This window comes from Falco cherrug, chromosome Z (genome assembly GCF_023634085.1).
Source record: "Falco cherrug isolate bFalChe1 chromosome Z, bFalChe1.pri, whole genome shotgun sequence".
In the NCBI taxonomy this organism is placed as follows: domain Eukaryota; kingdom Metazoa; phylum Chordata; class Aves; order Falconiformes; family Falconidae; genus Falco; species Falco cherrug.
In genome coordinates, this window is record NC_073720.1 from 81,405,207 (window position 1) to 81,432,529 (window position 27,323).

Consider the following 27,323-nt stretch of genomic DNA (forward strand, 5'->3'; position numbering starts at 1 on the left):
TGGTATAGAGTGACTGTGAAATGAGGGTGTCAATGGAGCTATAGTGAGGGCAGGATCTGAACCATTATCTGATTACTGATTGCAGGCAGGTTCAAAGTGCCACAACTAGTTAAATTTGCTTGGTAATTTGCACAGAAAGACTTTATTTTGCATTTGCTGCTTGCCTTCAGGGGTAAGTCCAACTGGAGTAACTGCTGGACTTCTCCCCTGGTGCTGCATGTGTCCTCCAGACCCTCTTTTGGGTCTTGTCTCTTTTTAACTCTATAGACTAGTGCCACAACCTCCTGTTCTGGTGGGCAATTACCAATGGACTTCTGGGTGTCCCCATGTGAAATAGTCTCCTGAGGCATCATCAACTCAGCAGAGATGCATATGGGTCGTTTTGGCTCAATGCATCTTTGAGACATCCTTGTTCATGGGTGAAAGTCGTATAATGTCACGTGGTGCTTTGCACCTTCTTGTTGATCCCAAACTCGCTGTTTCCTTTCCTTGTTTGCAAATGTGTCCAGATTCCCATCGGGTTTATCACAATACAATGATTTTCCAGAGTACTAGGAAAAGGGACATCATGGACTGTCTGTCTGGTTCTGAATGTTGACTGCTTCTTTGGTCCAGTCCAGTCAAAATGCTGATAACAAACACGCATCTCTTCAATGCACTTCTTATCAATTGAAAAACTTTTTACCCATTGCAGTCATATAAACTACCTTTTTCAAATGAACTACTATGAATGAACACATTTGCTAATGTATTTATTTCCAGTCATTAATCATAAATAAAAAGCACCCCAGGTACACTTTTAAATGTTGGACTTTATGCAGGCTAGCCCATTCAAATATCATTACCCATGCTCACAGAATCACACAGTTGTGTAAAAAAAAAGTGATTTGTAAAATAATGTTTGTGGTGTTCTATTTGTCTGCCCTCTTATTCCTGAGTCTCTCTGGCACACAGGATTTTACTGAGCATTGCTTTGTAGACATGAGGCCCAGAAGTCTACTTTGTAATGAAAGCTGAGATTATTGTGCTATTTCCTGACACAGGTGGTTGGTATTTTAGGCAAAACACACTATACTGTGAAAAGTATGGTGAAATTGCAAGGATTGGTACTCTGGGGGGAACAACTAGCAAAGAATCCCTGCTTCAAAAATATTTCTGTATGTTTATATATTTTTGGGGTCACCTTTTTGGTTCTGCTTTTAAAACTCTTAAGCCAGTTCATGGTTAAAGTACAGTTGCTTATAACACTAAAATACCACTTTTAAAATATTGGCTATGAGACCATTATTTTATTTGGAAAGTAAGAAATACCTTTTCTTACTATTGTGCTTGGAAATGTTCCTAAGGAGTAGCCATATGTCAAAGAACCAGGCACATTTCAAAGGAAGAAGCCTCCATTAGATGATAGGACTAATAATTTTTTATCAATTAGAATCCCTTGGGGAAAGGATCCAGCAGTCTTTATTAATAATATTAGCAGCAGCTGGAATCACACCATCTGTCTGGAGATACGGTTCATACTTTTGAGGGGAAATGTCAACTGTTTAAAGAACATCTTTGAGAGGAAGGAACAGGAGAAAAAGCAAAGATGTCTCTTGGTACCAGATGTAATTTCTCCAGCATAAAGAGATTCAAACCTCTGCTTCTGAAACTGGTTTGTAGAGGAAACTTTATTTTGTGCATATTATACTATATTACATTATATATTATCTTATGTTATGTTACCTTATGCCATATTATGTTATATTATGCTATGCTATATTATTTTGGTATTCTATCAGTGTGGTTAGTTGGTAGCGAGACTTATTTTAAGTAAGAAAAATCAGTACTTGCTGTGATTTGATGTAAATGGATAGCTTAGCCTTACCTTCTGTCAAGCTCTGAGGAATGGCGCTTGGAACTATACCTTATGCGTCTGCAGCATAGAAAGCGTTCTGATTTCAAGCGTTACTTCTGGCTCAAGTTGTCACAAAACTATCACTGAATATTTGCCAGCACCTCACCCAAGGAAAGTATGAGAATAATGAGTATATTTTGTTTATTGAATAAGATTACACTAAGTGAAATGGATGTTTTGAATTTCTAGGCTGCTACTCCATGAAGTTATGGCTTTTCCAGCATTATGTCTTAGATATAAATTTAATTATTATCGAGGTTTCAAAGGTGTGGATGGGACAACTTGCTTGTCCTGTTTGAAGAATGGATCTTACAAAACTTTTTTTTACCCTAGTAAACACATAGAGATCTCAAAGAGGTATATGTAGCTTAATTTTTTCTGTCTACTCTAGTCTGAAACTGGGACTTGCCCACTTTCTTAGTGGAGTTTGAGAATTCATGAGTTTTTCATGCCTCTTTTACTGGGTTGATCATGTATGGCCCACTGAATCTTGTGTAATTAACTCCTGAATCCTGGAGTAGTTATTGAATAAATGTAAAAGATTAACCATAACTTTTACTGCTGATTTCAATATTCTTCTGTAATTAATTCAAAATTCCTCAGAAAATTATCAGTAAGTCAACATTTTTACCCACTTGCTAATCTCAGTTAGAAGGGTCCTCTAATTTTAGTTTCCCAGCTGATATCCTCAGGCATAATCACTTCTTGTGCCTTCCATATTAATTTTGAGAATCTTTGGTTTGTTTGTTTGTTTTTTAATTTATTTTTTTTTTGGCATACGCTGAGATGTGGTATCTTTTTTCATGTGGAAAATTTTTCTGTGGTGGAAAGGGGAAAATCAGAGAGCTGTGATTTGAGCTCCAAAGGGAACCAGACAGTAAGCATCAGAGCATTAGAAGAAATTTTGAAAAAAAGAGTAGATTAAAAAGTGTTAGGTGGTATTAGTAAATGGAAGGTGAACTGAAATGGCAACATGATTTCCCCAAAAGTATTATTTTGCCACCCTATCTGGATATCTTTAGATGTTTTAGTTATACTTAAGAGAAAGCTAGTTTACAGATAAATACAGATATAGATACAGACATAGATAAAGATAGATATAGATAAAATCTGTCTGACTTCAGTAGAAATCTGATATGCTGCTATAATGGAAATTCTAGGTTAAACTGGCAAAATGGGGATTAATTGAAAAAGTGTGACATGAACACGAAGCTGAAAGAAAAGGTGGGCAAAGTTTGTGTTGCAAGGAGAAGATTCAGACAGGAGGGCAATGACAATTGACTTCCTTATGGCAATAGCATTCATCCCAGTCTTCATCAATAGTGACTCAACCATTAGTTACCTTGGCAACTTGGCAGAAAAAAGTAGTACTGTACTAATGGAAATTTGTGAATGCTCAAAATTAGGAGCAACACTGGAAGCTTGGAGTATAACAAAGGAAGTCATGAATCTTGGTAACTGCAATAATACTAACTAGATACAATTAAAGGTAGAGAGGGCAGAGACTTTAATTTAGGGAATAATATATTTTTTTAAATATTAATTTTTTTTCCTAAAAAATCTGAAGATGTTGGTCAGTGGATGACTCAAAGCCATCAGCATTGGTACAGCCATTTGAAAACACAAGTTAAGGTATTTCTACCAGGGACAGACCATCTGAAACATTTTGTAAGGCTCTGGTTGCTCCTGCACAGGAAGGATGAAAACAAACCAGAAGAGACCCCAGAGGCTCTCTTGAAGGGAAGCAAACAGCTCTGCTTATTTAACCTGGCAAAGCAATAGCCAAATTTCCTCTAATAATATTTATTATTTTATGCCAATAAGGTAAACACCAGGGAAAGAAAGAAGATGTTTATAAAAAAAGATAGGACTAGCACAGAAATAAATGGTTAAAAATTGCTATGTATAAACTGAAAATCAGCTAAAGGTTGTGAAGCGTCTGGGGAATGAACTTCTACGACCGTAGGAGTTATCAGGAAAGCCATTTATTAAAATAACACAAAATGCAATAACGTCTGATGGTAAAGCAAGGGACTTGCAGGGAAACAGACTTACTGACAGATCTTTGTCAGTCATCCAGTCTACACTAATTTTGCCCTACATATGTCCTCATCTTCCCCCAGCTTTCACAGCTTTTATGATCTGGTGACTTGCAGCTTCCCATGGCCCAGAAAGAGAACACAGTTGTGCAGTCTGAATTACCCTAGGAAAAGCCAGCGTGTCCACCCCAGCTGTTACCTCTGCTTTTCCTTTCAGAAAACTTACCTTCAAAAACAGCGGTAACAATGAAGAAAGAAACCAGGAGATGTCTGTGTTGAGTAGTATTAATAAATGATACAATTTCATGAATTATTTGTCATTTGTGGGCATTTCTTGAACTTACAATTTACCTTCTACAGCCCTACCTAGAGGTGCATGGTTTGAACAGCTAAAGTTTGCGTTAATATTTTTTTTTACCTTTAAAACACTCCACCGCACTTACAACTACACCATGCAGAAGAAACCTTCTCTATTTGTATGCAAACTGCTTTGGCAAATAATGCCAACTCCTACCCTGCATCACACGGAAAAAAACAGAGATGACTTAAAATCATCACTGTAATTTTGTACCTCAGCCCCTCTCACTCAAAAACTGATCTTGTCTCTCCATGAAAGAATATCTGAAATTTGCTGATTTTTTTTGTGGCTAAGAAAGCCTGTGACTAAGAGCCGATGCTGATACAGTGCTCGCTCAGTCTCAGCACCCTTTGGTTCTTGAGCACGTCCTTCAGATTGTCTTTCCCATTTTACATGTCTAGGGTAGTTTATTTGCCTTTTGCTTGGAAGGCTATTTCTTTTCCTGGATCTGGTTCTGCACCAATTTGTTGCATTTTTCAGTGCTGTAAACCCACTGATGTCACCAAAGTTGGTCGGGGGAAGAAACTGGAAAGTATGTCGTGGCATTTTAACCCCTGATAGATATTTCTTTATGGGCAGATAGGAGGGCTCAGATAAATTCAAGGCTCATGTAAATAAGCCACTTTAAGGAGCTTTAAGGAAAAGTGATGCTGTACAAAGGGGACAGTACCCCCAAGCCCACAAGACCTTTTGTCTAGGTGAGCTGAACTGACATTTATTTAATTTGCGTGGCCTTTTTGTGAAACCCAGAATTTTAAAAAAGTTTTAAAAAGAAGCAGTTCCAAAGAAGGAATGTGCATGAAAATTAGAAATATGAAATTATTTTAGGTCTGCGAGCAAAACAGAACTTGGACATTTCCTTTACTGCTTTTCATGTTGACCAGCTGTGTTTTGATTTCCTGGTTTTGAATATTCCTGTACTCATCAGAAAGATCATCTGGGGGATTTTAGTCATCAGTAAAGCCTACCTGCACTATTCACACAAAAATGTTCTATTGGAAAATGGTGATTTTCAGAGATGAAGGTCTGCAAATGTACCTGTTCTGATGAAATTTTTGACCCTCCCTCATGCAACTGCTCCTGCAGAAAACAGCTTGGATTCAGTCTTCTGGGGCAACCCTGGTGCACAGTTAAGGAATTACCGGACTTTATGAGTGTTGACAACTCATTGTTATATTGTCATTTTGGATCTTTGAGTCTTATTAAGGCAGGGGTTTTGTGAGAGACATGACTTTTTCACGGGAGTCCTGACAGCCAAGGACTCCTGTACCACCTCGGTTTGTGAAACTGATTCAGGAGAACTGTTGTAGGGCATTTTAGGGGACCAGCTGGAGTGAGGCCGTGCTGCAATCCTCAGGCATCAGGTCAACCTGCAGGCAGTGCTGCCCTAGGGCTGTGGGTCCAAGACACGCTTGCAGCTATCTGGTTGAGAGACAAGACTTTCCAAGATCAGGAAAAATACTGGTTTGGAAACACTGCCCCGTGGAATTCATGAAAAGAATCTGTGGAATTTCCTTTTCTGTCAAGGCAGGTCTGTTAGAAATGTGGATATTTTTTTTTTTATTTTTATTTTTGGTGACATGGACTCTGTCAGATCAGCTCCTTCTAATTATCAACAGCTTATCCAGCTTGATAGCAGAGGATTGCCAAGCAGAACAATGCACAAAATCGTACAAACTGTTATACTAATTTGCTAGCTTTCTCTGCACTGTACTATGGCACACAGAACTGATGCTCTCAAATAGCAGCATTCTTTTATTTGTCACAGCAAAAATGTCATGTGCAGTATTTTATTGTGAGGTCTCATTCAGGAAAATCAGGTGAGAGGAAGACAGAAAGTTAAGGAAGACAGCACATTAAGAACTAAGCAAAGCAGAAAGCGCTTCCTTTTTGTGAGACTGAAGGAGCCTGCGGCAGTGCAATAAGCAGAAGAAGCTTTCCATCAGTTCACAGATGTGCAGTGAAGAAATTAATTTCCTTTGCAGTTTATTAGGGCTCAGGCTGTGTGAGACTGGAAGTGTGGAAGATTTCCTGTGCGTTATTTGTATGTAAATTTAGACTTTGAGCGGCTGCCTCCCAAATGGCACGTTGGCTTCACGTTGTTGACTATACCAGCCTAATAGACATATCAAGACCTACGTGCACACATTAGTCACGTATAAATTGACAGTAGCTGCAAATGTGTCCTATCATGAGGTCCTCTGAAGTGAATTTCCATTGGCTAGCTTTCTCATTTTTACCTGACTATTATGAATTCTGACAATAAGAGTATATTAGCTTATAATTTAGAATATTTAGCTTCATTGGCTATTTTCAATCCTTTAATATTAGATTGGTTTTCCTTAAACTAGTGTAATTGAAGGTTCTGCGTACTTATGTGTACTACATATTGTTTATCTGCGGTTATATCTAATTTAGCCTCTCACTGGCTTTATGCAAACTTCATTCTATTAAGTTAGCCTGAGGTCAGAATTAGGCCCTTTCTCTCTTTGCTAAGCAATTTTTTTGAGCAAGAATTCATGTAAGCCTATCAGAGCACCTGAGACAAGGAACTTCTGAACTTACGATCTGCCTGCAAAGGCCCTGGAAATGGTTATGCAGGAGTAAACTCAGGTCTGATTCATCTCCATGCTAATATACCAATTGTTTTCAGGCCAGGGAGCTGAGATGACTTCAACAGAGAAGGTGGGCGCAATGACCTTATGCTGCAAGGTGGATTACTTAGTCATATCATCACTTTTAATTCCTCTTGAACCTTACTGCAGCTTTTGGATGCTGTGAAGCATTGGGCTTTCTGCAGCCCTTGCAGCGCATGCCATGCCTGCTCCTGGACATGGCTCTCATGGCCACATGCCTCTGCAATATTGCTTTGTAAGCATAAAACAGCTGCTTCCCAGAATGTTTTCTATGTGAACTGGTGAGGCTTCTGGCTTCTTGCCTTGCCTGTAGGTGCCTGTGGGGCGGCGTGTGACTATGCGCATTTAGCTTTGCGTCTCATGTATTTCAATACACTTGTTCAGTTTCTGAGTTCAGTCGTAACTCTGCGTTAAGGCTCTGTGTGTGATGCAGAGGAGGGAGGGCACTGTGATACAGATTTCACTAGCTGCTTCCTGGTGAATGTGGGGTCCCTGGCTCACAGGCGATAAAGTCTGAAGCAGTTATGATGCCCTGAAGCACCATGAATGAACTGTGAAGATAAATGTATTCCACACTGTCATTTTCCATATTAGTATGTAACCTTTCTGCCAGACCTCATTAGCGGCACCAAGTCAGTGCTGTCTAAAGGCTTCCTTTAAAATAAATACAATAATTGTACTGAGCCCCTAGCTAATGACACATCCACCCCCAGGTTTAAAGAACTTAACCTACTTTTGCAGGTGTTCTTTCCTAATTTGCAAGTACAACCTACTTTTGCAGGTGTTCTTCCCTAATTTGCAAGTACTCAGGGGCCTTTAAACATATGAAAGCAAAAATACTATTTTGTGGGAACAAATGCTACACAAGTGCCACAGATGTAATTAATTTGCATCATCATCAGACCGATCATATAAAAATAGTTACACAAATAAAGAAAGACCAAATAATATGTGAAGGGTGTCACCAACTCTGAGTCACAGTGGTTAATCAGGTAGCTGGGCTTTGAAGTCTTGAAATTAAATGCATGGTATTTAGGCTTTGCCCAGGACTCAGATCCCTTCATCTGAGGTGCCCTCACTGGTGTGGAAAAGACATCTCCAGACTGTGGTCCATCTCATCTCCAGTTAGGTGTTGAAAAACCACTTAGAAATAGTTGTGCTCCCTTGTTGTGAGGATGAGCTTGAATGAGCAGCACAAGCTGGATATCTGATTTTAAGATGGTAGAGGCTAGGAAACTGGTTCACCTGGAGTCACCCAGCCAGGAAGGCTGGAAGGGACCTCTGGATGTTACCTGCTCCAACCTTCATGCAAGGCAAACCAGCTTAAGCCTGCCTTGAGTTGGTTTTTAAATATATCTGCGTCTTGATTGTTGCCTCCTGTTAATGATTTTTCAGGCTATTTGAGGAGAGAGATCGCCGGGTGCTGATTTTCCTCCCCACCTCTAACAGCTAAATATTGAATTATTTCCTTTCAATTAGCAGGTAAGATTCCTTAGTCACTATAAATACAACAGTTAATAGCAAATTGGATAAGCCTTCCAATAAAAGAGCTAGATTTGACAATGCGTGGCTTCCCCAAGCGGTGCTAGGTTGCTCCGGTGCAGCAGCCATCACTTTGCTCCACAAGTGAAATGCCTCGGTGGGTTTTTCTGGTCTGAGCTGGAACAAGGCTCCTTCTTGACCCGGCATAACCCTGAGCCCATGAGCGAGCATGCCAGCCCTGAGCTGAGTTTATCCGCTCAAAGGCAGCAGGGAGCTGGAGCAGCTGCCCAGTGCCCGGTGTGGCACTGGCGCAGGATGGGAGGTTGCACTGCCAAAGAACCCAGTCACAGGCACCTGGGTGCGCCTCTGCCTGCCAAAATCTGCATCAGTACTTCTTGTGAGATGCCTTCCTGGGTCTGGGCTGGCCGTGTTGATCCGCTCGAGGTGTAAGCGCAGCGAGCTCCCATCTGCCTGCAAAAAGACAGCTCAGGCACTTGCTGCGTGCCCTTTCCCCAGCCCCCTCAATCGCTGTTTGTGACTCTACTGACATCTTTTCAGGTCTTCTCATCCCTTTGATTAAGTGAGGATGGGGCAGAGTAGTGCAGTGCCTTCTCACTAACGTTCACACAGAGCAAGGCCAGCCTGGCATTTAATTTTTGTTGTGTGTCAATTATCATGTCAGTTCCTCTGCCTCTATATTTACCCCCAAATTCACATAGAATGTGCTAATTTTGAAAACCCTAATGTTTGCCCCCCTGTCCTCAGAAGGGTTTTGCAGGTATTTTTCTGGGTTGCATTTGAGTTTATTGAAACACATTCTCTTAATTGTGACTTTGTAAGATCATTATTCAAGCCATAGCTATTGTATAATTCATTGCCATAGCTGTGTACTGCTTGTGAGTCTGTGTAGTACTGGCAATCTACAGGGTCTGGTATTAATAAAAATACTGGATAGTTTTGGAACAAGAACTAGTCCATGGGGGATCTCATTAGGAAGGCCCATCTTTGATGTCTCCTTACTGATTGATCTCAAAATATGGAAGATAGGTCAGATATTAATCTAAACAGGGTGAGTTCCCTCAGTTTCAGTTAGTGCCTGTTAAAAAAACCTCCAAACATCACAAAGTCTTAGGTAGATTAATGCATATTACAACATATACTAGCTCAAAACTATCTTATTGATCACATGTGATCATGCAAAAAATAAATCAAGAATTTTATAGCTCCCAGCTTTTATGAAAGCATGCTTACAATTGTATTGTCTTCAGTTCTAGACTCTATTGTTTTAGTTGCTTCCCAGATTGGCTTCAGTTTTCTTCAATGAAGCGTTTGTGTAACCTTACTTGTAGTTACTCTAACTGATCTATAACTTTCTATTTCAATCCAAGTCAAGTTTTGCACCCTGTGTTGTAGCTCTCCTTCGGAAATCATCTGCCAGTTTATTAGCCTTCGTTAAAAACAGTGATTTATGATTAGGAGATCCTTGCATAGTTCAGGTAGGTTTCTAATGTTTTAGTTATGCAGGCCTGTTTATTGCAAGTACTACTTAGGTGTAGCTGCTGTTGCCTTTCAAGTCTCTTTATTTCTTTTATTTTTATTTTTTTCTTTCCAAATAACAGACTTTCTATTCTGTCACTTGTTCTTGGCTCTGTTCTAGGTATACAAAGAAACTTCCACTGACACATTTCTCCCTATTTAACTATTTCATTTACAATTATACCTTCTCTAATATTCTGTAATAAGAGTGCAATCCAACTTCTGATCCATACACAGCAAAGCACTGCACACAGCATCACTACGCAGAAATACTTTCATTGTAAGTAAAGACCGCTAGAGCTACCAGACATTGTTTTTTCCTGTCTCTTCATCCTATGGCTTTGTAACTTTAAGTGATATGAGAGTTTAGAAAAAACTAGAAGGAACTATGGATATAATTTAAATGCCCTGATCTTTATTTAACTTTTCTTGCTACCATTGAGGTGGATTAGGGCATGAAATAGGCATTCAGTTTGGAGATCCTCAGCTCTTGCCTTGAAATCATCAGAACAAGTTCACATGGGGAAGGGGGAAGGAGGAATATGTCCACACCACAGAAATTAATTTTACGACTGGTAGCTTCTTGAAAAAGTAAAACATAAAAGAGGGCTCAGGCTCTGACCACAAGGGATGCACATGCCAGCATAAGAGCAGGTATAAAAGCAAGAAACTGAAACTGAGCTAAGGAGAAAAACCTAGCTCACTCCTTCTTAGCTGTATTGGTTGAACAGACTAATATGCATTAGTCATTAACACCAGCAAGGTAAGAGGAAGAGTGCCGAGTGGAGCAGTTGTATTTTTACAATATCTTTTTTTAAGTCTAAATGTCCATACTAAAGGAGATCGCTGTCATAATAATAATGTAACTACATTCTGCGAGAACTGGAAAGAGTGTCTTTCATGCCACAGTTGCTACCAAGGCATTATGCTGCTCTGCATATTTGTATTTCTCCATGAGACATTTCCAGAGCTTTTGGTATTTGTTTAGATGATCTGTAAATCAGACACCTATGCTTTGAAGCAACATGTAGTTGCATAATTACCCTTTTAACTACCATCACTGACCCATTTGGGTAATAGCATATAGTTTGTACAGGTCGTTATCACTCTGTATATTCTGCACAAATTGTACGTAAAGTATATAACAGATATGGTGGTATATGATAGATAAGTATAGAGAGCAGGAAGGATCAGCCTGACTCTGCACTGACAAAACCTTGAGGAACCTTATGGAGGAAGTGCCCGAACTGCAGAGCACCAGTCCACACACATGCAAAGCTCATATTAATCCAATAAATAACATGTTTTACTTAAAAAAAGGTCTGCTAGAAATGGAGAAGCAATCATGGGCTATTAACAATAAGTATTTTAAGGAAGACTGTCAGCTCTGCTGTGCTGTGGGTACTGCGAGAGTCACAACACAGCTCTGTATTCAGAGAGAAATCAGTGATGGAAAGCAGGACAGTGCATCTTGTTGTATCTGCAGCACTCTGATCCTGGCATAAGGAAACTTGCAAGCAGCAGGTGTACAAGCCCTTTCTCGAGGAATCACAGAGAGAGATACCTGTTTGCTTTTTAAGATTTTTTTTCCCCTTCAATATTTGAGATGTTTTAGACAGCTGAAGGCAAAACCCTTAAGTCCTGCACTGCTCGTTATAATTTCCCAAAAGAAGTGCTATCGGAAGACCAGCGTACCAAAATGTTTCTTTGGTACGTTGATTCAATGTATACCAAAATGCCAGCCTCACAAAGTCTGACAAAAATACTTCATAGAAGTGTTTGCTGGGATCACTGAAACATTAAAAGTTCTTAAAATTATCATTTGCTTGTCATTTCCTAAAGCCACTTCTTTGCCTTAAAAAGATGAGGAATGCTAAAAAAGACATCTAAAAACCAGTCCATACTTTGAACTTCGTGTTTCATCAAACATATACATTTGTCCATTTCTGTTGCCACTGTGATAACAGAATTGTTTTCTAGTTCTCATGGACATGCTTTAGCCAAATTACTGCTTGCAGTGCACATTGTCGGTGGTGTACTTCCCAGGCACTCTGCAAAGACAGATACCTATATATCTTAAAACTGAGGTCTGAAAAAGAAGAAAAGGTTAGCGCGATCAGGTATTGCTTAATCCAGTTTCCAAACGAAAGAAACAACCTTAACAGTCTCTGAATGGTACTTTACTGGGTTCCCTCTGCCCAGCTTTCTGGTAATGTTACACAAAGCTCAGCTGATGAAGGTAAGTGATCTGTCCTGGATTAGTTTTCCTCTTTTCAGCTTCATAGTTTCAGAAGACATCCATCCCATGAGAAGAACTTCTTTAATATAGGGGGGAAAAGAAAAAAAAAAAAAAAAAAAAAAGGATAGTGGCATAAATATAAAAATTCCAACTGAAAAGACAACCTGCTCTCATCCCAAATGAAATTAGACATATTTTGAGTTGGAGCTGGACCAGTTGCAGAGCAAATAAAATCCTTTTATCATGTTTTGAATCAATTAATATATTCAGATAAGAGCCAGTGTGTTGTGTTTGGCCAGTTTTCTCCTACAGAAACATATGTTTAAACAGGCATAACTGAAAACAGGGCATGATGTAAGATTTTATATGTTATTTTGTTGTATGTGCAATAGTGCAGTGACCCATATAGAAAATGAGGCAACTACTGACTAGTACTACTGTAAAATGATTTTGCTTTTTTTAACGATGGGGTACGCAAAGGCATGTACAAGCGCCATGAGCAGCACGATTTTCCTGATGTGGAATTTTGTGGTATCCAACAGCCGGGAACACCAGACCAATGATCTGTCCCACAAGCAGTCGGGGAGGTGTTGCCCACAAACTTATCTAAATAAACACAGCTTATTCGGGGAAGGTGGGAGAAGAGGAGGTAAGAAAAAGAAAAATAAGGCACATTTTCTTCTTTCTGCTGCTCTGTTTCTTCCATCATGCTGAAAACTCCTGGCAGACAGAAAGCATTTAGGTTCAATACAGTAACCAGTCTCCATCATCAGGGAGGTCTTCAACATGTCTGCTGTGTCTTAATAAAGATAGCCTTGTGAAAGAAGAAATACTTACTCACCAGGGCAGTTAAGATGGCCCAAGACTGTAGTAGAAATGTTTTAGGATCACCCCTCAGCCGTCTCTGATGAATTACAGAGAAGCTTAGGCACCTTTGGACAAGGCTGACTTTATTTGCTCTTCCATTTGTTGCAAAGTAGTGGTTTTGGAGGATACCACCGGTGGAAGCTTATTTAAGGATGATAATCATGAAGAAGAAGCAGCAGTCACGCCATTATAGGCATTGGTTGCTTTGGTTTCACAGCAGAGGGTTTCCCCCAGAAAAATGGGGAACCCACCAGGCTTTACCATTCACAGTCACATGGGTTGGTTTGGCCAGTGCTGCGCGGAGGACGACACTGTACGGTCACTCTGCCACCTGACAGTTTGACTTGAAATCCTTAAACTTTGCCTGAAGACATCAATACTGAAAAGGGGACCACTGTTAACAAGATTTTTTAAGGCAGACATACTTTGAAAAGTATAGGTGTACCATGTGCATACTCCACATTAATATTTTTTTTAAGTTTTCCCTTTTTACTGGTAGAATAAAGTTCAGCATTGTTTTTATTTCACTTTGCGTGCAAAGAAGAGAAAGACAAGTAAAAACACATCCATTTTTTGCTTGATATAGCAACATAATTCTTGTCTAAGTTACAAATAAGTTATGCCATAGAAAATTACACTTTGGAAAGGAGTGGTTTAAGGCTGTTTTGATGAGACAGGCAACATCAGTACAGGGATAATTACAGTCATTCTTTCATTTGATCTGTCTTTTTTATTTTTATTTTATTATTTTATTTTTATCAGACTTCATTCTGTGTTTTCTCCCATGGTAGGAAATGTAAATCTTTCTATTCAGCTATGTCAGACTGTTGGAAGTTTTCTATTTTCTTACTTTTGTGACTGACAGGCCTATTTTTAGGCCATTCTGAAGATGCTTGGAGTGAGTGACACAGTGATATCACAGCGAGGAGTGCCTCAAATGTGAACATTTCAGTATGAAGCTCTGAAAGGTGCTTGCATCCAGCAAAACCAAGTGCCAAGCAAAAACTGAGCTCCCTGGCATCTCTGGGAAACTTCTCATGCTCGGCAGGCTCCAAAGCTGTTTTCAGCCCAGCTCTGATCCTTGTCCTTCGTCCTGGTGGTGCGGTTCCCCTTGATTCTCTCGGCAGCTCATGCCATGTCAAAGGCCAGTGATCTTTCCACTCTGATGACAAAAAGACTGGAAACAGATTGTGCTTGGAGAATTGGTCCCTGGGATAACAAGAGTGATAAACTGGAAGACTAAACTCCCAGTATTGTTTACAGTGTATTGTTAACCAACTTTCCTTTAAAGTGTAATAAAGACACTCACTACCATGCACTCTAAAGTCTCTGGAACACAATCAGCTTTTAACAGACCTTGATTTTTGAAATTCATTAAATCAAAACGAAATCTCTTTGCCGACTGCTCCATACATTACAGAGCTTTTTGTAGGGCGTGATTCACGAACAAGCTAAAATCGTTACAGGCTGGTGGTCTGGGAAGGTTACTTGAAGAATGCCAAAAAGTACCCCACACCCAAAAGAAAAATCCCAAGTGACAAGGAATGCATCAAATGCAAATGCATTTTCAAGTATCCCACAGAAGCAGGAAAACAGATTGCTTGAGAGGGTGTTAAAAGTATTAACCAATGCTTCTAGGGTGTGATTAGGTCACCTGCCTCTCTGATGCAACTGTGCAGCTTCAGCAACACCTACAGTTTCCCAATGGGAATGGCAAGTATCAGACCTTTGATTGCAAATGATTGCAAATCAAGTAGCAGTTTAACATATACCGAAAAGTTGGAACACCCAGTGAGCGTAAAAACTTTCCAGATCCTGGACATTTTGTTAAAAATGAACTTAAACTGTATGATACCTTATGCATTAATATATTACCTTCAACTGAAGTAGTCGACGGTCACAGAATCTTCAGCTTTCAGCAGAAAGCTCTGTTTTAGCAGAGATGTGTCTGACATGCTATTCTTGGGCTTCTCTTTGTCTTTTTTTTCTTGCAACATTTTGGTTTCCACATTCTTAGAGGTTTAGTCTTCTGTACATGAGAAGTTCATACTCAGTACCTGAGGATATGCTATGACAGTGTAAATCCAAAACAGCAGTGAAGTCCATAGGAACTTTTTCCTTTGACACCTTTGCTGCTTTGCAGCTGGCACAAAGGCATAAAACTGCCCTTCTCCCAGTCCCTGGGTGACAAATATAAGTGCGGCTCCAAATTCCTAAATGAAAAAATGTTTTTAAGCAGAACTATTACATGATGGCAATAGTAGTCTGGATGAAGAAACAGAAGGTAATACCCTGTTTATCTTCTTATCTTTCTTAATTTTAAATACTGGCGTGCCTGCCATGGCAAAACCTGCAAGTCTGCAACTGTACTTCTTAGAACACTGCCATGATGTAGGGAAGTGCTGATGTCCCTCTTGCACAGCCTAACAAATGAAACACTGCTTTCAGACACTGTCTATATGAAAATAAATGAGCATCGTCTCATTTACAGAACAACAATTTAATAGTTGTTACAGGGGAACTATCTATTTGGGATTCAACTTCGCTTTGGTGTAATTGTTTCATTCAAACCCCACAATAATTATTCCAGGATATGATAATTTTATTCAAAAATATTATCCATAAAGATATTTATTCCCAAGAAATCAAAGTATTCTGTGCTAGAGGTTCCACATAGATTCAAACATGTATGCAAAATCTAGGGACTTGCTCATAGTCACATGAAATATTTCCTCAGCAAGGAACAGGATAATTTTTTTAAAAAAGAATTTATCTCTATTTCAAGTTTTTCCCTTCAAATCAGCCAAAGAGAATGACTAAGATTATTTTACAGAGTCAAGAGGCTAGTTGTATTTTACAGCAAAGTTTTCAAATATGTGTTTTATTTTGTTCTACACATACTTTCTCCATTCAGAAAAGCAGGTGTCCATCTGCTGGTCAGCAACTAAACTCAGGAGAACATTTCTGGGTCTGCAATAAGCTGATCTGTGTATGCAGTTGTCAGCTATGGATGCTATTTACATTAACATATTAAATTTTGAAAGGTTCTTACTCTTCTAAGCATTTTGTCAGTTTCATTGCTAGCTCCCCCCAGCATACACCTTGTTTGGAGAAGAAATGATAAAGTTCAGACACTTGACCTTTCCCAGCTCTGGCTATGTCCTGGATTTGTGGATCATCAGTGTACTACTTCTATAATTTATGTAATTTGATAACTTGCAGGTAAAAAATTCAGTGACTTTTCTATATCAAGAAGCAAAAATACGCACAGTTCTGACTCAGTACACTGAAATGATTGAGTGTATCAATTGACCTCATCTGATGACAGTTTTGACTCATTATTTATGGAGGTCATGTAATAATTGCTTATTTAAAAATGACTTTATTAAAATCAATACCTGTCTACCGAATTTATCATTACTAAAATTTCACTTCCATTTTTCATCTCCAGTTTGTCCACACATGGCTTCCAACTCCTGAAAAAATGTTGTTAAGATATTAAAGGAGGAGCATCCTCTCCACAAAAACCTCCCTAAAAACATATTAGAAATAAATTAACAGTATTTGCCTTAGTATGGGTGATGAACTAACGAAGTATTTTACACCTTCAAGTAAAACAAAATGCCACCCCTATCCTAGAGTAGAAATGATTTAAGTATAAAACAAAACCTGTGAGTTAGATTCTGACCTGGAAGGGAAATAAATGAGACGATATTGATGCTATCACCGCTACAACCACTACACCACTAGAACAATATAGTCTTTCTATGTATACAGCTTTCTTGAGACTTAAAACTGTAAAACCAGCCAAGTTTCCCGCTGACTCACAAAAAACAGTATTTCACCTTCGTTTGCCAACAAACTGATGAGATAATGAAATGTAAACCAGAAGTGTTTCTTCTGGAGAAAAAATTTTAAAATTTATTAATTTTCTTCTCAGGATTGATTCTACATTCATTTCCCCTTTGGACAACCCTTAATATCCAGGGGCAGCACACATGCAGACAGAACATGAACAATTGTGATTATAACTTGTGTTAATAACTCTTGCAAATTCATCGAAACTGTGAGCAGAGAAAAGCTATTAATTAATGAGCAGTATTACTATACATAGAAAGTTGTGAGAGTTTGCAATGAGCTGTCAAAATGGAATATACCACAGAAGTATATTCACATTTCTGACAAAAAATTTTGTAAAAAATTCTTCTTCATTGTTGCCTTAAGATTTTCTTGCCACTTCTAATCCTTCCACAGTTGAAAATAACTGTTTATGGTAAGCAAATGGTAATTATTTTCATGCTGAATAAAACAAAGGTAAGATGAAAAAAGGTTTCAAAAGACTTTAAATGTTCTTTGGAAAATTCATATGAAGATCAGGTTAAGTTCAGCAAGAATTTCAGTTCCCTTAGTGGGTAGTTTATTAACTACAGGCTCTAGAAGAAATCTGAAAAGAGAGTGTACGAGTACTGGAACGATTTATGACGACTGTGAACTAAAGACACACAGAATAAAAAACCCAAAGTTTTTATTAGGCTGACAGATTTTCCTCCTTTCCTTTAAAATTACATAGAAATTGCTCTTCGGACCTAGTCAATCTTCTACTGTACTTCTACAGGAGTTCTTTAGTGAGATTTTAGCTTAAAACAAAAAAAGGAAGAAATTTTAGTCCATCTGTGACTTCCAACAAGATCACGGATACTCCATCACTCAGCTACCAAGTTACAGAGATTATTTCGTGACTGTGTTCCACAGGGCATTGTGAAGCAATATCAAAAGTCAAATAAAGGAGGAAAGACAGCAGACATCACTTGGTTTTTCCAAACCTGTTGTCTCAAGAACGAAGCCTATTAGGTACTAAATTTGCAGATCTGGAGTCTGAAGCTTTCTGTGCTGGAGTAAATCTGTAGTAATACGTTTTTTTCAATGAAATTATACCAGTTCAAGGGTAACATGTGGGAGGAAAGAATTAGATCTGCTGTATGAAAGTGACATGTCACATTTGCATTTGCATATATGTTTGTAAACTTCATTCTTATATCACAGGCACACATTTGCATGTGTTTGTGCTGCTTTCCCTGTGCATAGTACACAAATATAGCATTATAAATATGTATGATTGATCTGTAAAATACAAACATTTGTAAAATATCTATAGATTTATAGATGCATGTGTGTTCGAATTTATACACAGCTGATAATTAAATGCATAGAATGTATAGCTGTATGCACATTTTTGCTTATATGCGATGCATCTATTACATGTGGTTGATAAGCAATATTTAAATGAGAGACATTTATGTTAATGGTAGTTACATAGAAATTATATGCAGACACTTTTGTACATATGTACATGATGGTACAGCTGTCTTCCTTTGCCTTCTGAGGCAGTTTGCTAACTGCTGGAGAGAGCCACACAGGTTTTAATAGCTGAGGCACAGCCTCATAATCTATACTATTTTAAATAGTATCTACACCTTGCTGTATGCTGTATTGAATGGAAGATTGCTGTTGGATTTCAAACAGCTACCTCTGTGTTTTCTCCTCCACTTGTAGGCTCTGAACGATAAACTTCAGCATACACAATATACAGCAAATGGGATCAAATACGTCATTCCAATGCACGACGGTCACCCAGCTGTTCTTTTCTAATGGCTTTGCATGCTGGCAAACTGTCATTTCGTTGCAGTAGTTTACAAGTGACTCAGCCAAAGATTCCTACACCCTGAAGGCTGTCAGTTTCTACATCAGTGGTCTTGAAGACAAACATTTCAGTCTATAAAATAATACTTTAGAAAGCAACAGAGGGTCAAGCTTGGATTTCACAAGCAATGGTACAGAAACCTACCCAGGGCATGTGCTATACAGCTGAGTGACTGACAAACACACAGACGTTATTCCTATTACTAAAATAATAATCTGAAATGAAAATTCAGCTCACTGTGGAACCACAAAGGATATAAATCTGCAGTCTCATTCAGGTGCTTTCTCTTAAAGAGAGAGAACTTAACAGACATTTGTGCTAATGCTACTTTATGGAGGGCAGAGATCCTTAATCTGGGACTAAATGACATTTCCACACATTTTAAAGTCCCTTTACAGGCCTTACAGGTATGAGGAGTGTTTTAAGGAATCCTTAATATAAATGAGCAGCTTTCACAGTACATTTCCAGAGCAGCTTGACTGGCTCACAGCTGTATTAATTTATAAAAAGAAAATCAGCTTGCAAGTGTGTTGTATTAAATACACAAAAGTAGCTATGGAGAAGAGTATAAACTTTGATTCCTCCTATTCCGCATTTACCAAATGTTTTTCCTTGCACAAAGTGCATTTTCTAGTTACATGAATATTGATCCAGTTCAGAGCACAGAAAACTTACACAAAATGTGTGAGGGAATAAAAGCATTTTCCTGAGAGTTATATTTTCTGCTATAGATTATTCCAGTATTTTCTCATCAATTGTATATGCTAATGCTGGTGATTCGTTAATCTCTCTCTGAGAGGTAAATCACCCAGGAGGAGGAGAAGTAGTGCTGGGAGTATTTTGTACAAAGCATCAGGAACTATTTAGGGAAATCACAGAGGTGATTTAGCAAAACAAAGAAAAAAATGATTGCTGGTATTGTTTTGCAAAAATAAGGACCTCTGACCCATTAAGAATTTTTGGATGAGAATTTCTCTACCCAGTGCATGCTCGATTAGGCCAGTGGAAAATAGTAGCTTTCATATTTTTCAGCATATTCTTAACATGAACAGGTTTGTGGCCAAAAAATGCTGAAGAAATTATTATTTTAGTAGTACTGTAGTATTAATGAACCTCTTCAGCTGCAGCAGACCAGTAAGTCCCTGGCCATAACACTGCTTCTCATCAGGTTCCCACGGCTGTGGCACCCAGGGAGAGGCAAGCTGGGTCAGGGTGAGCTAAAAGGGGATGCATTCCCACTGGACAAACCATTTCTCAGAAACAACGCTTTACACCTCTGTGCTGAGATCTGCAGCACCCTCCAGAAGAAAAGGGAATATTTTTTTTTCATGCTGTGGAAAGTCCCCACTTCATATCAGTGTCCTTCAGCCACACACGGGTATAAACAGGAGTGTGATTCAGGATGTGAGCTTTCTCAGTAGTGCTGTTCCTTACATTCCTTTCTGTGCCTAGTGAAAACCTGCACAGATGTTCATGGATGTCTCCTAGGGGTTCATACAGCTTTCAGAGAAGCATGCAGCTTAATGAATCACATACAACTCCTTATACACCCTGCCTCCAAATGAAACCAAGGGGTTTAGTTTAACCGACGAAAGGCATTGGCTCAGCACTGAAGGGACCAAGACAAGATTATCTCAGGGTGTGAGGGATCTGGAGAGTTTCCCAGTTGCTGGGGACAGCTACATGCCCCACAGCGTGCTGACAGATGGAGCTGTACAGGGGCCCCCTTTTCACCATTTTTTGCTCCGTTTTGGTAGAAATGAGGGGTGGGTGTGGGCTGTTGGGCAGACCAGTATCCATATTTGACCTGGATCCCCAGACTGGTGTTAGGGAGCACCTCTGGCACCATCTCCCTGTAGTGAGAAGATGACAGGTTTTCTGTTTTTGGCTTGCCCTCCCTTTGGATATGCTGAGGTCCATTCCCTAAGGTAGGTATGAAGCAGGAACATTTCTCCGAAGCAGTCCTTGAGCTTGATGCTCTTTTACAGAATGAAAATCTTTTGGTTTCAAGCTTCAGCTGCAAGCCCAGCGTGGTGTCAGAGGCCACCCAGGGCTTTGGGCGTCTCATCTGCTACTTGCCTTATGCCTGGGTCGTTCACAGCAATGCATAGGGTAGCTGGACTCTGAAGTATGACTGAAAGAGTTTTTAAGCAAGTTGAAAGCAAGATATAATACAGTGGAGATGACTCCCGAATCTCCCTGTTAGCAACCAGCCTGAAACAATCTAAACCAAAATAGCATGCTTGGTCTTCCGGGGCAATATCGAGGAGTTAACTTTGCAATGCTTCATATTGCAGGGATGAACACATTTTTATAATCATTGAAAACAAATAAAAAAATGAAATGGCACTACTACCTAATTTCTGGCAAACATATGCACATACTGCTGCAAGCATATTTCTCAGTCTTTTTTGCTATTTAAAAAAAAAAAAAATAGAGAAAGGAGAGAGAATCAGGAAAATGTAAAGCTAGAGAAAGGGAAGCCTCCAGACAATCATCTTTTTGCTCTTAGTGTTTCTCTGAAATGAACAGAAGCTGTCACTTCTTGCTTTCTGCTCCTTTACTTATAACCCACATGTTGTGTCAACTTGCCTTTGTGCTGCTGTGAAAGGTGTCACTTTCCAAACCACCAGCAGCCACATGTTCCTTGAAGCTGGTACAGATAACTCTATTTCCTTTACACTTAAAAAGCTAAAAATATTCCCTGCTATTTTCTTACAAAGTAAATTTACTTAAGGCCAAGATCAATGCAAACAGAAAATCATGTCAAAATCAAAGAAACTTTGTATCAGATTATTTTCCCAAGTGAGTTTTCAGTAGGCGTTCTGCCTCGTCATGGGAGAAATGAGCTTTCACTCTCTTTTTGCAGATCATTAAAGTGAACAGTCAAAAGCAGAGGATTTTGGTTTATATATGCACATACTGAGTGAGGTATCATCTTAAATATAGAGTGGAATAAAAATAAGAGTACTTCTTGAAGACAGCTCAGTTGGGTCCTACCTCTGATTGAGGTTGGAGCGCAAAGAAATACATTTTGGGTACATAAAACCACTTTGTTTCTCATCAGATCTGTAAAACTACTGTAAAGAATATGCACTTTTGAAACCCTAAAGTGTAGTTCTATTCTCTTGTCCAGCTTTTACCCAATTGTTGCGAGATCCATTGTGCACCAGGCACACACTTTGCCTAAATTCCAACGCGTAGGCTCAGAGGTGATCTGTTCCTCCAGCCCAGACGCCAAGTTCCCGACTTGTTCCCAAGTGTGTTGAACAGGGTTGCCTTCAGTTAAGTCTCAGCCTCTAGTCTGACTACTCAGAGAAGCAAGAGGAAATACCAATGGCCTAGGATCTGGTTTCTCACACTTTTAGGGATGGGAAAGAGTAGAAGCAATAACAGAAACTGGCGGTTTAAACACTTATTTTGGAAGCTGTCTTCCCGCTCCCTCATCCTAAGGGAGGCCCCAGTAGAAGGCTGGAAAAACAAGATCCTGGGGGCTGATACTAAAGGTGACAAAATGATAGGTGACTGTCTGTTGAGATGTAGCAGGGCTCTAGCCCTGGCCACTGAGTTGGGCTGCATAGGATGTAGATCAGGAGAACAAGGAGCAGGATCCCAGAGCATTTCTCTTCTGAAGAAGCACACACACACACACACCCCCCCCAGACAGGTCCATGAAGCCACCAAGCTGCCTCTTCTCTGCTTATTTGGTCATTTCTAGAAATGTAACGGCCTGGTTTGGAGGAAGATGTGTTTCACCCATCATACCTGGTGATTAGCAACCTCCTTTTGGATGTAGGCTGACATTCTCCCAAAACCAGACCTGCACTCTCTTGGGTGGAGGATCCACCAGTTACTCTAGTGGAGTGATATTAATCAATATCAAGAGGTACATGGCTGTTTTTCCAGTACTAAGTCTTCTGAGCATGTTGCTCTACCCTAAGCTTGGGCAGTCATGGAAAAGTAGGCAGAGTGCATTGCTGACAGGGGAAGAGGCCGTCCTCAAGCACCTGCAGATACAGCATAGGCTTATTTTAGGAGCAATCTATGTCTATTAACAGATGTATTTTCTCCAGCTTGGATGTTACTCTGCATCTCTTCTCCACCAATAGAAAAGACACGGTATCTCCTCTGTTTTGGGAATACCGTTTGGCTTCACATTAACTTGCTGTAGCTGCCTCATTTTGCCAGTTTTCCTCAGCTTTTAATCACTTTTCACAAGCATCAGCAGAAGATATAATTGACCCTTTTAGGCAGTCTCTTCCTGGAAATAATGATTCTCTGTGACTTAAAATGCTACTATTTTATTTTATTTTATTTTATTTTATTTTATTTTATTTTATTTTATTTTATTTTATTTTATTTTATTTTATTTTATTTTATTTTATTTTATTTTATTTTATTTTATTTTATTTTATTTTATTGTTATTACTGCATCTTACAGATAGCAGAGGTAGATTTATGGCTTCACTGAAGTTACTGGCTGAACTTCCAAAATAAATTTTTTCCTTTAGTTATAGCATAGAGATTGTATAGAGGGAATGGCCACAAGTGGAGATTTCAAGAAAAACATTGAGATGAGGAAGGATCAGGTAGCAAGAAAGGTTTGACCTTCCTTCTCAGGCATTCTACTTTTCATCTATAGCCTTGTTCAAATACATGGTAGACAACTGCTTTGGATTTGAAGGACTCTTAAGAGGTGCTTAGCCACATGCTTTCCTTTGAGGAGCTCCTCCAACATCACTGTGCTCTTTCATTTTTCCATTTTCTCCCCAATGATGCTTGCTGTATTTTGGATGCATGCATGGATGAACAGAAAGATGTAGTCTGTATGTCAAACATCCCATGGTAAAATTTTGACATCCACTGGTCAAGCACAATCTGTTTTAACTTGTGCCTCCATTCATTTCAGGTGACAGCACTGAAACCAGCAAGGCAAATGTACACTTTTATTTCATCATAAATCCTGTGTACCTGTATGTAATGTTTCCGAAAGAAAAACAGAGAGAGAGAAATTCTAATTTATAACCAAAACAAAGTGTAAATAACAGTCAGAAGCCACTGGAAATGCAGAAATTATGTGCTGAGTCAGCCCTGTGCTCTGAAGTTGGGAACACACTGTAAAGCTTGGAGTTGAGAAACACAGCCCCTCACAGTTAATTAATATAAGGAAGAAGAGACTGCAATCAAAAATATTTTACTCATAGTTTAAAGAATGATAGCACATATTATACTTGGAATGGCATTTACTGCTGTTTCTGTGAAGGGGGTGAGGTGGGAAGCAGTGGTGGACCTTCAGCAATTGGAAAAGCCCACAGAATATAAGGGCTTTATCTTAGTTAACATGTTGTCAGTCTTTAACGACTAGTGGTGCAACAGCCGGTTTTGATGTAATTTCTTTTGAGACCACTAGACTACAAGCCGTTTATTGCATTCTTCTCCCCAGACTGCTCCTTGGATACAGGCAGGGAGTCAAGAGGTCAGAGGTCTAAAGCCAGGAGCTAAAGGATTTGTCATCATTTAACAGGTCACTTGTTGCTATGTACTATGCAAACTGGACAGTGCAGCCTAGTAGGGCAGTGTGATATGTTTTGTTTTTCATGTTTCCACAAGGGGAATTGGGTCTGACCCCGCTGCAGAAGCAACTTTCTTACCCGGTGTCATGTGTGCCTGGGGGCTGGTGGGAGGAAGGCACACGCAGTCACGTGCAGCAGCAAAATACCCTCAGTTAGCACCACAGTTATAGTTGTCCAGACTTGCACTCAATATTTGGACATAACCCCCCAAAATTAGACTGATGGATAAGACAGCAGGCTGCTGTGGGTTGTGATAAACTGCACCCCAAATTCTACTTTCAGTTACATGAGTGTCACTGGAAGAGCAGAATCATTCTGAATTCCTGCATGATTTCTGTCCTTTGCTGCTGCTCCTTGTTATATTGGGGAGTGGTTGCATTATGGTCTCTTTCTAGGAGTATGAAAAATATCTGGCTCAAATTGTCTGCTATTAGGAGCCAATGGGATAATGACTGTAAGGAACAGGTGAGTGTGGGAAGGCTGGTTTACAAATGGTCCAAGAAAACACAGATGACTTCAAAAATATGGGAACTTTGTTCCCACAGGAAAAATAGAAACCTTTTTCCTACCATTACAGCAAGAATCTGAAGCTTCAGCAGTGTGGTTAGCTGTGAAGGTGATTCCTGCAAATAAACTCTTTTCTTTGAGTTGAATTATATTCAGCAAATAAAGAAGCAGAAATGTGCATGTTTTTCAGGGTTTTTTTGTACAAATCATACCTTTTAGATATCAGAAGAGCTATTTGAGAACGCCTTTAGTCCGAGTAGTTGTGATTCTTTATGTGCACAAGCCAAAAGAGGTTCATGTTTCGCCTTTGCAATACGTCCAAAGAACATACCCAGGCAAAACAGAAAACTGACATTCAGGTACCTTCTAAGGATGGGTAGCAAGTCAGCTGGAGTTTGCTGTTCCCATCTTCCTTTGTAGCATTGATATTGTGAACTTTGCAAGGAGACGAAGTGTAAGGTCAGGCACTTTCTGCGAGCTCATTTTCATGTGGGGACTTTAATAAAGCAAGAAATTATTGAAGCTTTCAGGAAGGGAAAATTGAGAGTTCACTCTGCCTTGAGACAATTACATAACTGCTTTTTTTTGAAGCCGAAATCTCTCGGTATCAAGTCACTCAGTCTTTCTGATTTAGGTAAGCTGTCTGCCCGAATTTAGGTGGGCAATTCCAAGCTCTGGTCTGGAGCTCCTTCCCAAGGTGCTGCCCATGTGCCAGAAGCTGCAGGGATGAGGAGGAGATGCTGCCTGATGAGGAGCTGCTGTGGTTTCCTACTCCTCTGGAAGAGAGGGGAGAGCTAAGGGGGGTGGAACTGGACCAGTTGAGTGATGTTCAGCCACTGGATCCCAGAGCAGCATGCACCTGATGTTTCTGCTTGGTTTTAAGAATGAAAAGTGTAGATAAGTCCTTTATACTCCCTGGGAGAAGACATCCATGGTATTTCATGTCTGTGCAGCCTAGATCTGACAGGGGCTCCTAGACAGGAGTGGATCACAAGCAAGGGTGTGTTGGAGGTCTCTGAGCTCTCCATCTTCAAAGCACTGACCTCAGCTGCATGAATCAAAGGACAAACTCTGGCAACTACTGGTGGCTGATACTCCCTGCTCCTGCCCCCCGGTAATGTGGTTCTCACAGCTAACACCACCTGACGAGGGAAGCAGCCATTCATTCCCTGTGACCGAGAGGGGCATTATTTGTTCCCTTCCCTCATTGTCCGGCCCTGAAGGTCCCACGCCCCAAACAGACCCACCAAACCAATTTCTTCTCCCCTCCCTCAAGGTTCCTGGGTGCCAGAACTCCCCTCCTCACCGGTGCTGAGGCACCCGGCCAGCCCAGCGGTGGTGGTGGCCCTGGCACGGGAGTGGCAAGTGTAACAGCGCCGAGCACCATCCGTAAAATCAGTATTATTATAGACTCTGTATTACACTACTGATATGTTGTGCTACATTGATTCTGCTTGTAGAAATCCTGTGCCATTATATTAATAAATTCTGCGCCATACTAATCACAATATTCTGTTAAGAAAATAAAGCTGCAATTGTAACTACAATTTAGTGCTGCCAAATTGTTCTGCCAAGGATCCCTAGAAGAACCCGTCTGTCCCCTCAGTGTTGGGTGGCACTCATGACCTCAGGCATCTTCTCTGTGGGTTGTGCAGTGAGAGGACAAGTCTGGTGGGAATTCACCAGCAAATAGTGGTGAGGGTGTCTCCAAATATACTGCCGTTTTCCCATGCTCAGGAATATCTGAAGTCAGTAAAAAAAAAGAAAAAGAAAAAAAAAATTAATACTGGCAATCCAGAATATGGAATCCCTTGGATTTAAGCATTTAGGATTTGTACCATGTGTTTATTTGAACTGAAGGCAGCAATGACCACTTCTACCTTGACACACCAGTGCTGCTTCTTGGAGGGCATTCAGAAGCACCTCTGAACTTTAGAAATAGTTTGTTCTATTACATGTCGTACATGCTACACTGCTTAGGAAGCAGGGGCGGAGCAAGGATCTGGATTGAACACTTTTATTAGGGGCATTTCTTACCAGAAGCATTGCAGAATGCTGGCAGGCTAAGAATAATCATGTGAAGCAGCTTTTTGCTTCCATTTATACACTTATCCTGCCAATTTAGGTCAAGGAAGACCAAGATGCCCATCAATGTGTCAGTCACTGTCCTTCCTCGATGACACCATAAACTTTCAAACCCCAGCAACCTGCAGAAAAAAAAGAATAATCATAGAGGGCATCTTATTTTGTTATAGCAGTGATTTAAAATGCTTTCTATACAAATTTATGTCTGTATTTCCATTAGAAAGCCAGCTTTTGAGAGGTTTGCAGACATCAGGTACAAAATATTTGCTTTGAAATGAAAATTGGTTTAAACCAACCTATCTTGTAATATGTTACATATAGTATTGCACATGTTATAAGCGTGCTACTAGGATGTTTTATTTTTGGGGTATTGAATTTTGATTTGTTGATCAATAGGCTAGTG